Source organism: Momordica charantia (genome assembly GCF_013281855.1).
Source record: "Momordica charantia cultivar OHB3-1 chromosome 1 unlocalized genomic scaffold, Mcharantia_2.0 BLBB01000001.1, whole genome shotgun sequence".
In the NCBI taxonomy this organism is placed as follows: domain Eukaryota; kingdom Viridiplantae; phylum Streptophyta; class Magnoliopsida; order Cucurbitales; family Cucurbitaceae; genus Momordica; species Momordica charantia.
Genome location: NW_028275157.1, coordinates 24,683,831 through 24,698,407, shown reverse-complemented (window position 1 = coordinate 24,698,407; position 14,577 = coordinate 24,683,831). Strand labels below are relative to the sequence as shown.

Here is a 14,577-nt window from a genome sequence, read left to right as displayed (position 1 = left end):
GTAATCCCTCATGCATGAGGAGAGAGAAGAAGTTTGTTTCATCTTCCAAATATTCATGTTTGTTTCATCTTCCAAGTCATTCTCCTTAAGTTAGCTATGTTTGTTTCATTCAATTTCCTCCAAGAACAACTCAAACCAAATCTCTCTTCATTCTCCATCTTAATACTGTAAATCACACCTTAGAGGGAGAAATAGCTGTGTTTCCAAGTTTCTTGAAGGTCGTTCATCGGTTTCGCCTTTTCGGTAAGAAATGGTTTCTTTTAGTCTAGTTTTGGCAGTCAATTTCCCTAATTTTTTTTATAGAACCTAAGCATGTTCATATCTATTTTTCTAAGGTTTCTATAATCATTTCAAGCTCTCTTAGTTGCTGGAAAATTTTTTCATTTTATTCTTTACGGTAGAGAGGAAAACGCACGAACGGTAAGCATCATTCTTCCTTGTGTAAATTATTTTTAGGGTTCATTATTAAGATAAAATAGATACTGTTTAAGCCTTATTTTTGTTAATTTGAGATCTGAAATCAGAATTATAAAGGTTCTAAAAATGTTCATAAAATTGGTTCATAACGGTTTTTAATGGTTTATGTTATTTTCATAGTTTTAGTTTGTTTAGTATCAAAATTTGAATTCTTAATTCTGAACTGTTTTTACCATGACCAGCACCTTTAAAATGTATTTTAATGTATTAAAATTGATTTTTATGATTAGTTTTATCTAGGGTTTAAAATTGTGAAAAAATAGTGCTTTGTGTTTTCTCTAATTTTTGTAAATTTGCAAAATCACTTGAGAAACGTCATGGTAAAGAAAGGAAAAACGAAGTCGTTAATTTAGATTCCTAACTGACATTAAAACATGCATACAATGTCGGTATAAAACTGAAATGAAAACGTAAGAATTAATGTCAGTTTGAAAACGACATTGCAGGAAAGGGAAAAATTGCTTGCAATTCGGTTTAAAACGACGTCGTTTTCATTAAAAAAAACATTCCCACCTGCTGTGTTTAAAACGACGTCGTTTTTACCCTTGTTTTAAAAACACATTAGAATTCAAATCGACATCGTTTCGAGCCTTTTTTTTCTGTTTTCATCCTCCAGCCACCCAAAACGAAAATTGGGGCTGCCTTCCTGGAAAATTCAAGTTCTTCACCGTGAAGACCGCACAAGCTTTGTCTTCTTCCAAAGTTCGGAGTTTTTTGTCCCCACACTCAAACCCCACTTCGAAAACGTCGTAAGAGTTTCTCATTCGATGTGCTTTAATTTTGTTGCATTTGAGCTATAAATTCAAGTCTATGGATACCCACCTCAAGAAAAGTCTATTGTTGTTTTGGAAAGTACTTTTATTTTACTATCCACGAAGCTTATACAAGGTTAGTATTCTTTTTGAGTCTTTTTTTTTATACGTTTAGCCTCAGTTTTTGTTCTATATTATTGGTTTTTTTGGCTCCATTTGTGACGTGGCGTGGATTTTGTTATATTGTAATTAGTTGGACTAAGTTAATTTGTTAAGAGACTTAAATTTCAATTGGTCAAGAGACATACATTTCTGTAATTGAAAGTACCCAAATTTATGTTTTTGTGCTCGGTGATAGAAAGTTATGGGATACTTCATTCATTATTCTTTTTTCAGTTTTACTTTTCATCAGTGAAAAAATCAAATTATTTTATTTAGATTGGACTACTTGAGGGTTTGGAGTATTCAACAATATAGGACAATGAACAATTTCCAATTTCTAAAGATTATGAAAAATCGTAGCATTTGAAGCAACTAGTATCTGTTCTTCCCATCGCCCCAAGTAAGACATGTCAAAGATTGCAAGTGTCTCTAGCTTGAGAAAGAAAGCCCCTTGGTTAGACTCATTCCAATAGAACTCTTTGACTATACTTCGTACATTGAGCAATGAACTGATAGTAAAACTCTTTAGATTGGTTAATTGCCCCAACATTGGAAGCCCCTCACGATTTTCACAATACCAGAGAAGTATTCTTACTTAATTCTCAACAAAAATATTGTTAGGCAAAAATTTGCCTCCATAGTCATAGATTTTCAATGATTGCAAATATTTGTGTGGTTGAAGTCCTTCAAACACTTCCAAATCATTTAGATTGTTATCGTTTCTTTTCTTATGCCCCATTACTCCCATGGAAGGCTAGGCGATCCATGTTCTCCTTTTACCCCAATTTTGCAGTATTGGCTTTGTTTTAGGGTCGTTTGATAACCATTTCGTTTTTTGTTTTTGATTTTTAGTTTTTAGTTTTTTAAAAACAGGATTGTTTCATAGCCAATTCAATTTTCTGTTCATTTTGAAATTCTACGTAAATTTCAAAAACAAAAAAAAGTACTTTTCAAAAACAAGTTTTTGTTTTTCAAAATCTGATTTCTTCTTCTAATACTCTTTTTCTTTTATTTCTCATATTTATCTTTGAAAATTTTATTTCTAATTCTAAAATTTTTTTATTTCTAAATTCCTCTCTACAAACTTTATTTTTCTGTCTTCAAATTTTCATATTTTGAATATTTATTATTATTTGTCTCTCTCCAAGTTTTTCTCTATTTTTTGTTTTTTTCTACCAGTTTCATTTTTCTGTCTAAAAATTTAATATTTTTCCTAACTTTTTTCTTTCTAAAATTTCATCTTTTATAACTTTTCTTTGTGTTCGTAATCTATTTTTTCTTCTGAAAATTATATTTTATTTTCTCCTTCAATTTTCTTTCACTGTAACTTTTATTTATCTTTGTATTTTTTTATTTTCTCTAAAAAGTATATTTTGAATCTTGTTTTTATGTCTAAATTTGTTACCACTATAATTTTTCTCTTTCTTTATATTTTTTTTTCTTTAACATATGTTTTCCTCCCGACTTTACTTTTTTTCTCTAAAATTTTTCTCTGGTTGTCTTTAACTTTTCTTTCACTATTTTTTTCTAAATGTTTTTATTTATCTCTAAAATTTATCTTCCAAAAGTTTATTTACATTTATCTAAATCTCTACATTAGGGGGTGACAAAAATTTCCGTAGGGTCGGGTCTCAAAAAATAGGAAATGGGTATCCCAACCCCGTCCCCGATTCTATTTTTTAAATAATTAATATATATTTATTACACTTTTTTATACTTAAATTCTAAAAATAATTAAAAACAATAATAAAACCGATAATTTTTCTCGAGAACATCTCTCGGACCCAAGAACGAGGTGGAGACGAAGACTGAAAATTTTCACGACCACGAGAATGGGGGAGAGCATCCTCACTCGCACCCACACCATTGTCATCTCTACTCTACATCAAATTTTCTCTCTCTAATATGTATTTTCAATTTTCTAACTTTTAAAAACAAAAAACTAGTTACCAAACATGTTTTGCTTTTTTGTTTTTTAAAAACAAAAAACTAAAAATCGTTATCAAACATAGTTTTTGTTTTTTAAAAACAACAAAAACCAAAAACTAAAAACCAAAAACAACAAAAACCAAAAACCAAAAATTAAAATGGTTATCAAACGGATCCTTAGCTTTTCACTTGCTCCAGACAATAAAGCTCCAAACTACCTTTCAAGTTTTAAAAAAATCCAAGTTCCGTGATTTTGCGACCCTTCTCACATCCTACTACAAGACTGGACAATGTTTGAAGCTTAGTAACCTTACTCAAATCTGGAGGTATCTTCTTGCTTTAATGATGTGCTTTTTTATTTTTTATTTTTTGTACCCATGCACAATATGTTTATATTTGGACTACTTGAGATTCTCAAATCATCAGTGAAGAAATCGAATTATGGATCTTGACGCTGATGTATTTTAACTGGACACAAATTAAAAAGAAAAAAAAAGAAAAAGAAATTCTACATTAGTGTTTGAGAAACGAGAAGATGAATTGTTGTTTTTTTTATTATTTTGGAAAGGAGATTCGTGATTGTTTACATTCTTTTTTTTTTTTATTCTCTCCATTAAATGTGATCAACCACCTCGAATAAGATAAAATTCAAATTCGAGAAAGATGTTAAGCACTTCCACTCGGTAGATATGTGCTTGAGATTTCATGACTTGATTTTTATTTTGGTTCAAAATCTCATTTGGATGGACTTTACATTTGCAAAGATATATAGATTCACCCTTTTAAGTGTTACAACAACGTCTCTTATGTAGTTAAGCATCATTCTTGCGCTTACATATATCTTGGTATTTAACGATGTTAGTGGCATCTGTTGGCCTACTTTAATATTTAGAGTTTTTGGTTTTTATTTCCCCTAATTTTTTATTTTTAATTGGAAACGAGAGACTTTTATATACTTTATTTTTAATTGGTTTTTATACTTTATTTTGTTTTTTTATATACTTTATTTTGTTTGATATAGCATTTTTCACTTTTTCTTTGTAGATATTTTATTTAGTTAAGTTGTTCGGTATGGAAAGTCATGAATGAACAGAGATAGAATGTTAGTGGAATATAATTTGGGTGTTGAGAATTTCATTGAAAATGGACTACGACATTCAACTGGTTCAAACTTCATATGGTGTCCTTGCTTGAACTATGCAACTGGCGTTCTACAAGAGTTGAACATAGTTAGGGAAAACTTATTTTCTATGGTATTGATAAGAGTTATAAGATATGGATTTGGCATGATGAACAACTAGTACGAAGGATAAGGATGAAAATGATACTACTAAGGGAAAAGAAAATTATGATCATGATGACAAAGAATACAACTAATATGTTTGAAGCTACACAAAGACTATTTTACAAACATGTATGAAAACTTTGAACAACTATTGAGTGATGCGTTTGTGGCATATTAATTAGCTAATTTCGATTGCAATATTGAGATACTATTTTGTGAATAAGTTCAAAAGAAATATGGTTGGTTAGCCACGTGATTGGCAACCAACTATTTTTTTAATTAAATTATTCACGAGATAATGACGGTTAATATATGTCATAAAATATAGTCATTCCATGATGTACAAAAAATGACGGGCAAAAACCGCCATGAAAAATTAAAAGAAACAATGACACTGGAAAAAATGTAGGTCATTGTCCGTCATGGTTACCCTTTCATGACGGGCACGTCCGTCATGAAAACAACGCTCTTCATGATGGGCATTAAAACCGTCCGTCATTGAAAAAAAAACAAGAACGGTCAATGACAGCCATCGTTTCCTTTTAATGACGGGCAATGCTCGTCATTAAAAGTCGAATTTGTTGTAGTGGAGGTGGGCCATTGTGTAAGAGATTGCTCGATAATTGACGCAAGTACCTAGAGGACAATCAGGAAGGAAAAACTATCTCGTAAAACACACAAATGTTGTCGCTACAGGTACTCCTTCCGGCCCTATCCTCGGTTGTTTATACTTATCTTCTCTTAAAAGTGATAGTATTGGAATTATCATAGCCTTAGTATTCTATTGTAAATTGGTCCTTGTTCCGTATGTTCAGTTTTATAAGCGATTTTTAAGTTCGAACCACTAGGTTGTTTGCGGTAAGTCTTCACACCGCCAAGCTCAGTGCTTTGTTATCAGTTTTATAGTGAAAGTATAAAGCTCTCTATTACTCAAAATACCCACCGAGAGTAAGGAAGTAAGGAGCCATCCTAGTACAGATTTTGAAGGAAACAACTAATAAGTAAAAGAATATATAGGTCAAGCACCAAGGGTTATTTGACTACTCAACTTTCGAGGACGAAAGTTTTTTAAGGTGGGTAGTATATAACGCCCCGAATTTTTGGATTATTTATATTTTAAGATTTATATCCGACCTTTGGTTTTTCCCCATATCTGGATAATTTAAATTTCTGGATTTCCTAATTTTAGAGTTTTAATTTTGGGTACATTCGAATTTAAGTTTAATTTCGTTGAATTAAGATAAATAAAGTTTCAAATTTTGGAAAAAGATTTTTAATTAAATCTTAAAAGTTTTGGAAATTTTATTTTCTCTTTTGGAATTTATTATTGGGTTTTAAATATAAGTTAACATTTTAAACTTGTCCCTACTTCTTTTTAGGGTAGATTTCCTTTTAACAAAAGGATTATGAAAACCTTCCTTATTTAAAGGTTAATATCCCTATTTTTATTTCCTTATTTTTTTATTTATGGTAAAAAAACAAAAGAAATGAAAAGAAATAGGGAAAAGAAAAATAGAAGCAACAACAAAAAGGGAACTGTAGCATCTTATTATATTCTTCTCCTCCCCTTAACTTCTTCTTGTTGATTTCGTGGGCCACCACCCCCTCCTCCCTCCAGTTTTGGTCATTTTGGTCTTCCGGCGCCTCATGAAAATCTGCAGTAGCGGTTTCACACCAGATCCCGTGGTCTCGACGGCTACTCTCTGGTTGGCACTATGTTATCCGACAATCAACAGCGGCTGGCGTGTTCTCCGACCTGCAGCAGCTCGGACGACGACGTTTCTCCCTCAGCAACTACGTCGTTCCTCTGGCTGCGTAGTAGCAATGCGCCTAGATGCCTAAATCCGCGAACGACAGGTGCTTTCCTTCAACGATTCATGAACAACGGTGTTTCGGTGACTTGTGACGGTTGACCACACTAAAACGAAGGTCCATTAGTTTTACCCATCGCTTTTCGGCATCTGGATTGAGATGAGGGGTACATGAATTAACCGATACCACATACGAATGAGAGAGATCATGAGATCATGGAAGAATAGTCAATAAAGGCTTCAAATAATTGATAGTCAATACTTATACTAACAAGGTGCACCTTTATTTTCGGTCACTCAATCGTAAGAACTCCAGAGTTTAGCGTGCTTGACCTGGGTAACCTCCTAGTTGATTTCCTATGAAGCATGTGAGTGAGGACAAAGCATGCTGGAAGGACTCGTGTTGGTCTGTGGGGATAGTCTACGATCTTCTAAGTAGCCCATAACTAAATGGTGGCGCGACCAGGTCGTAGGGGAATGCAGAACTAATTAGGGCCAAATATAGATTACAAATCTTTGGCCTGAGGCATTATACATTACTTGATCCAGATCGTTCGTGTGGACACATGCGATTCGAATATCCTATACAATGACTTCGTATTAGATCAAACCGTAAAATAATTAATCTTTAATTGTAACACCATTGTCTAGTATATTAATATTTGAATAGGATGACCAGGTAACTCGATCTCAACCCTGAGTGAGTTATGGACTCCTGCTTGTTAGGGCTTGTCCTTTGATTTGTATAGGTGAGACTAGCTCGAGTTGTCAACTCAATATTCTTACCATTTTGGGGACGAGACCGAGTGGGGAGCTAGGAACATAACTAGACAAGATGGAATTCACTCGTTCTTGACTGTAGGATAAGTAGATGAGTGTTCTCTTAAGTGCTGACTTCAAAACTTGAACAAGGGGCCCCACCCTCTCACTGGCCCTAAAGGAACATCTGTTTAATGGTCGGACCATAAACAAGTTTTTCATTAGAGGATCGGTGGTACTTAAGATGAAAGAAGTGACTCAAGTGTAAAACGGTAATATGACCCAGTTGAAGTTACGAACACTTGTGAAGGATTGACTTACTGCTAATGGTCAAAATTCGTGGACGCAAAATATTATACAGTGAGAAGTGCAATTGTGGATCTTCAGTGTGTTGGGTTTTATGGTCTAAACTCATGTATTGTAAACATAAAACAAATATTCATTCAATAAAGTTGTTATTTATGTTTATCTTAGAATTGTATTAAACCAAATCAGATAAATTAACATTCAAGGTTATGTCATGTAATCAGAATAGTATAAAATAGGTATGCAGTATATATTTAATATACAACATATATGTTTGAAATATAGTGTATATATATACAATATATATTTGATATACGTGTGGATAATGTTCTAGTAATAACCTAAAAAATTTATAATATATTGGTAAGGTTTGATACCTTATCCTGGAAACACTATGGATACAGGTCACTTTGTAATAGTTACAAATGACTTGATCTAGGTCATTCATGTGGAGACATGCAAATATGGGTATCCTATAAAATAAGTTTGTATAAGACTGAACCGTGAAATAATTAATCTTTACTTGTAACACCGTTAACTAATAGATTAATATCACAATAGGATGACAAGGTAACTCGATCACAATCCTGGGTGAGTTATGGACTACTGCCTGTTAGGAGTCGTCTTTTGATTTGTATATGTGAGAGTGGCTGTAGTCGCTGACTCAATATTCCTACCATTTTGGGGATGAGATCGAGTGTAGAGTTGTGAACATAACTACACGAGATGGAATTCACTTTTTTCCGACTTTATGGTAAGTAGATGAATGTTTTATTAAATACTAACTTTGAGATTTTAACAAGGGGTTCAACCCTCTAACTGGCCTGAGATGGACTTCTAGTTATTGGTCCATAAACGGGTTGTTCATTAGAGGATCAGTAGTACCTAAGCTCCAAGATATTACAGAGGGGTAAAACGATAATTTGACCAAGCTGTGGTTACAAACACTCGTGAAAGATTGACTTGTCCGTGGATGAAAAATATTCTATAGTGAGAAGAGCGCAGCTGTGGGTCTTCAGTCGAGCGACCGACAATTAATGAATGTTAATTAATATGGTTAATGAGCTTAATCAGTTAATATCATATCGTTGGAACTTCTAATCTACAGATCTATTAGGTCCCTTTGCTATCTCGTAAATGATAGCTAAGAATATTTAATCTTGAAAATAATTTGAATTGTTCAAGCTTGTTAATGGGAATTAAAGTTAATTGTATGATACGCAAGTAATATGTACGTTGATACATTATGATATAAAGATAATTTTGAATTGAATTCAAAATTATGAGAGAGATGAATATTAAAATTTGATTCTAATATGGTTGTTTAATTTAAGTTTAATTTAATTAAATACGATATAATTAAATTAATTAGATCAATGAGATATATTAATTTGATTAAATTAAATTAGATTCCATTTCATTTAATTAATAATTATTTTTGTAATTATTTAATTAACTATCAATCTAATTGAATTATATTCAATTAATAATTAATTTAATTAACATTTTTTAATTAAATTAAATAACATAAAAAAAAGAAACAAAAAGGAGGAAAACCTCCCACTTCCCACCATTAATGTTGGGAAGTGGGGACGCGGTGAGTTGGGAAGTTGTGACTTCCCCCTCACTCTTCATCCCTTATAAAGTGAGATTCTCCCCTTTTTCTTTTGGTTCCCTGGTCGGAGGTTAAATTCGTTTCGAAAACTCTAGCTAGAGACCCCGCCCTCAATCTCTCGATCTTCCTCTCGATCTTCCTCTCAATCTTAAGACGGTTCCCACAAACCGAGTTATTAACATCTAAAAGGATAGCGATGAAGGCTTTTTTGTGGGGTTGGTGTCTACATTGAAGAAGTGTCTTCAGATGTAGATTGCATTGATTCCTTTTATTATGCTTATGTCTTTTCTTTTTTATATTTCCAAAACAAGATATAAGCACACGCGTTCACGTGCTTCCGCTGCGAGGTTCGATCCCTTCAATTGGTATCAAAGCCGTGACACTACTTTCGATCTTGTTTTTATTTACAGTTTTTCTGTTGATTTGATCAATGTAAGGGCCCATTGTTTTGGGCGTGCGGCTCCTCGGTGATGGGTCAATTTATTATAAAATACCAAAAATCGGTCTATTTTGCTATTTAATCATCATGCATTGTGAATGAATAGTTAATTAAATATATGTTGCATAAAAGTATACCATATAGTTTAAAATCCCACAATAGGTTAACCATGTTCAAACATCGTATGTATATAATAGTTATAGAGTATGATGACATGATTTCTTTTCATAATAGATTAATATAAGTGTTGTATTAATTAGATGATAATAGAGCTGCATTCAGTATGACATTACTTTCCTAAATATAAATATTATATTTATGTATGTCATTAATGCATGATTATAGTTTCAATTTCTTTAAATTTATAAGTGTTATAAGTTTGGTTAATAGAAATTAAAATCTATAATCAAGAATTTCATGCAAACCGTAGGTCTTTAATAATTAATTTTAAAGGGGTTTGAAATTGATTTGACCTTAGGTTATATATATTTTTTTCGATTTTAAATAAGTTTAAAACGACAAAATAAACAGTTCATATAAAATATTGCCTTTAAGGTACTCTGTCAAAGGAAGGTTTTGTATAGGTTGAGGTACTTAAGATGACCCTAAGGGAACCCCTCTACCTTGGAACCGACCTAGGGGTTGAATTAGTCAAAGTTTTATAGCGTGCAATAATTGTTGGGTGTTTTGCCCAAAACTTGTAGTTTTGTAAAAAGAAATTTATATTCAATAAAGTTTTATTCAATCAATTTGTTGTTGAATTCATAGCATTGCATTGTCTAAATATAATAAACTAAACATCCAAGGTTATTATAATGCAACCGGGACAGTATATATATCGGGTATATATTTGATATACCCTTGATATACAAGTGAATAATGTCCCTAGAATAACCTAAAAGGTCTATAGTACATGGACAAGGCTGAGTACCTTATCCTGGCAACACTATAGATACGATCCACTTTGTAAATGTTACAGACGACCTAATCCAGGTCGTTCGTGTGGAGACATGCGAGTGGAGATATACTATACAATGGGTTTGTATAAGACCAGACCACGAAACAGCCAATCTTTAGATGTAATGCCGTTAACTAACAGATTGCTATTTCATAGGATGACGAGGCAAATCATTCTCAATCCTGAGTGAGTTATGGACTCCTGCCCGTAAAGGCTCGTCCTTTGATTTGTATGGGTGAGACTGGCCCGAGTCACAGACTCATCTTCTTATCATTTTGGAGACGAGACCGAGTGGAGAGATGGGAACATAACTTTACAAGATGGAATTCAGTCCTCCCCGATTTTAGGGGAGTAGATGAATGTTCCTTTTAGTGCTGACTCCGGGACTTGAACAAGAGGACCCACCCTCTCACTGGCCCGAGAGGGACTTCCGGTTATTGGTCGGACCATAATCGGGTTGTTCATTAGAGAATCAGTGGTACGTAAGGTACAAGATGTAACACATGGGTAAAACGGTAATTTGACCCATCTATGGTGACGAACACTCGTGAAAGATTGACTTGCTGTCAATGGTCGATATTCGTGGACACAAAAATACTCTATAGTGAGAAGAGTTCAGCTGCGGATTATTAGTGGAGTAACCTGTAGTTAACGTATGTTGATTGAGGTGGTTAATGAGTTTAACTTATTAATCTCGTAACGTTGGAGCTTCTGATCTATAGGTCTATTAGGTCTCCTTGCTAGCTCGTAAGGGGTAATTAAAAACATCAAGTCTTAGAAGGATTTTAAATTGTTCAAATTTAATTAAAGAAAATTTGAGTTAATTGTGTATGACACAATTTAATATAATGTATGATGATACATTATAAAACTCTATATTATCAGAGATTAATATGAATTTGATTCATATTAAAACTATAGATTAAAGTTTAATGTGAATTAGATTTATATTAAATACTATAGGTTAATTAGATTCATATTAAATTCTATAAGTTATGAGAGATATACATATATATATATATTTTAATATGGTTCAAATTAAATTATGTTTATTTAATTAATTAGTTACATAAGATTTAATTAATTATTAATTAAATTAAAATAGTTTTTATTTAATTAATTATTTAATTAAATATAATTTATTAAATTAAAATAGTTTTAATTTAATTAATTATATAATTAAATTTAATTAAATAAAATGTTAATTACATTAATTATGTTAATTAATCTAATTAACATAACTATTCACCACTCCCCAGCATTTTTGCTGGGGAGCAGTGAGGCGGAGAGTGGGAGGTTACTCCCTGTCTCCCTTCTCCTTCATTGGTTATAAAACACACGCAATTTGTGTGTGTGTTTTTTTGTGTGCAAGGTTTTGCTGTAGAAAAAAGGACTTCTATCTCACAATTAAGTATTCCCATTTTGCTTTCCTTCTAAAGAACCAAGATCCCACAATCTCATTCTTATTCCTAGAGTAATAGTGAGGTAACTACGTGGTAGTGTCCAACACTTGGTTCGTGTGCACAGGAACATTCGTCGTGTCAAGCAAAAACATGATTCGAGGAAGAAGATTTCGTCAACGGTCTACAAACGTAAGCTATTTTCTTCTTCCCGTGAGGCTTAACCTCTTCTTGAAAAGAAATGTTTTGTTTTTGAAAACCGAATTGAATCACAAGCAATTAACCGCTTCCGCTTGGGATTCGATCCCTTCAATAATGTGGTTTGATCGTTAAAGTGTTTAATGAACTAAAACACTAGTGTTAAACAATTCCAACATATACATTATATTGGGCAGACTAATAAACTTAGATAATATAATTTAGCCGGATTTTACCTAAAAAACCCTAATTTTAAGATACTAGGTGGGAGGATTAGGTGTATATATAAAATATACCAACTATATAAGATATATGGGGTATATATATACATTATTTCCCTCACGTTATTTGTATAAGTTCACAACGTGAGTTCCATGCTCGGACCCGTGTCACCCTTGGCGTGGCCGCACTATGGAAGGTGTTTGCATGGTTTAATTCCAATGTGAATGAAGAAAGTATTTATAGTAAGTGGGAGAAGAAAGTGTGACAACACATTATGCGGTCTCATCCATTGGTTTGCAACATGAAGTTTCATACACGACCTGCGTGTCGTCCTGGAGCGACCACCTCTACGAAGTGCTTGTTGCGTGGAATCAAAATCAGGGTGAAATCCATAAATGGATAAGGTCTCTTAGGTTTTCCACCAATATTTGTCATTTCCTACGGCCGGCTTATTGGGACGGACCTCTGGGTCTTAAAATGGCGGGTCACGCTTACGGGAAGTTGTTGAGTTAGTTAATAACTTATTGACCAAACAAACGGTGACTGACTGTTATATGAATAAGAGTTATTCTGGTGTAATATATAGTTAAGAATGTCTAAATTTAGTGAAGGATAGCTGACTGCTGCACCATAGCTGTTGCTCTGAATCACTGAAGCATGGTTGCAAAAATAATCTTGATTGATAGGATACATTATTACATTGTTGCTAAAATTGATTGGTTTAATGGGTAGTGCAATAGTTGAATATAGATTTGTTTGTATTTCAGCTTGTCTACTTCTGTCATTGCCTTGCTTGCCACCTAAAAACTTAACAGCGAAAATTACACAGAATGGAAAACAAACCTTAACATGACAGTTGTGGTAGAATGATCTTAGGTTCGTCTTAACTGAGGAGTGTCCTCAGGCTCTCTTGCCTAATGCAGCCCGAGCTAGTCGGGATATATATGACAGATGGATCAAAGTCAATTACAAGACCAAAGTCTACATCTTGGCAAGCATATCTAATGTGCTGGCCAAAAAGCATGAGAGCATGGTCACCACAAGGAAGATCATGGACTCATTACAGGACATGTTTGGACAACCGTCCATTCAAGCCCGACATGATGCACTCTAGTTCATTTACAATTCCTCCATAAAAGAGGGAACATCATTGCGAGAACATGTTCTCAATCGAACGGTCCACTTTAATGTGGCTGAAGTGGATGGGTTGTCATAGACGAGGGGAGCAAAGTTAGCTTTCTTTTGGAATCTCTTCCGAAGAGTTTCTTACAGTTCTGCAGCAATGCTGTGATGAACAAGATAGAGTACAACCTTACGATGCTTTTGAATGAGTTGTAGATTTTTCTTTTTTAGGCAAACGTACAACTGGAAGGGGAGGCAAATGTTGCCACCTCAAAACTGTTTTATCGAGGTTCAACCTCAAATACCAAATTTATGCATTCTTATTTTTTTAAGTAAAGCTTAGAAAAAGAAGAAGAACAATGGTACGAGGGTAAAAACTTACCATATTGCCGCTGCAGCTGCCAAGAAGGGCAAAGCTAAAGTTGCAGAAAAAGGAAAATGTTTCCACTACAACGTGGATGGGCACTTGAAAATAAACTACCTGACATACTTGGCCAAAAAGTAGAAAGCAAAATAAGGTAAATATGATTTACTTGTTCTTGAAACTTGCTTATTGGAGAATGATGATTCTGCCTGGATACTGAATTTAAGGGTCACTAACCATGTTTGTTATTATTTTCAGAGAATTAGTTCCTGGAAGCAACTTGATGCTGGGGAGATGACTCTCACGGTCGGAACGGGAGATGTCGTCTCAAAAGTCGCAGTTGGAGACCTAAATTTGTTTTTAGACAATAATACGTATATATTATTAAATAATGTGTATGTAGTTCCCAAAATACAAAGTAACTTAATTTCAATTTCTTGTCTACTTTAACAATGTTATGCTATTTCTTTTTCATTAAATAATGTGTTCATTTCAAGAAATGGTGTTGATATTTGTTATGCAAAACTTGAAAACAACTTATATGTGTTAATACCAACCATAACTACAACAATTTTAAATACAGGGTTGTTTAAAAATGCTAAAACTAAACACAAAAGGCAAAGAACTTATCCTAAAAAAATACCTATCTTTGGTACCTAAGATTAGGTCACATAAATTTCAATAGGATTGGAAAATTGGTTAATAGTGGACTTCTAAGCGAGTTAGAATACAACTCCTTACCTCCATGTGTAGCTCAGCACCTATCATAATTGAACCA

The 14,577-nt window shown here is 33.3% G+C and overlaps 1 long non-coding RNA gene across 1 annotated transcript; it reads left to right on the top strand.

Annotated features, from left to right (window-relative positions):
• On the top strand, window positions 1–14,232 carry LOC111025113 (uncharacterized). Its single transcript, XR_002603456.2, has 5 exons — window positions 1–243; window positions 336–420; window positions 1,094–1,226; window positions 13,834–13,953; window positions 14,058–14,232. It is a non-coding gene; the product is annotated as an uncharacterized LOC111025113 (long non-coding RNA).
• The last annotated feature ends 345 nt before the right edge of the window (window positions 14,233–14,577 follow it).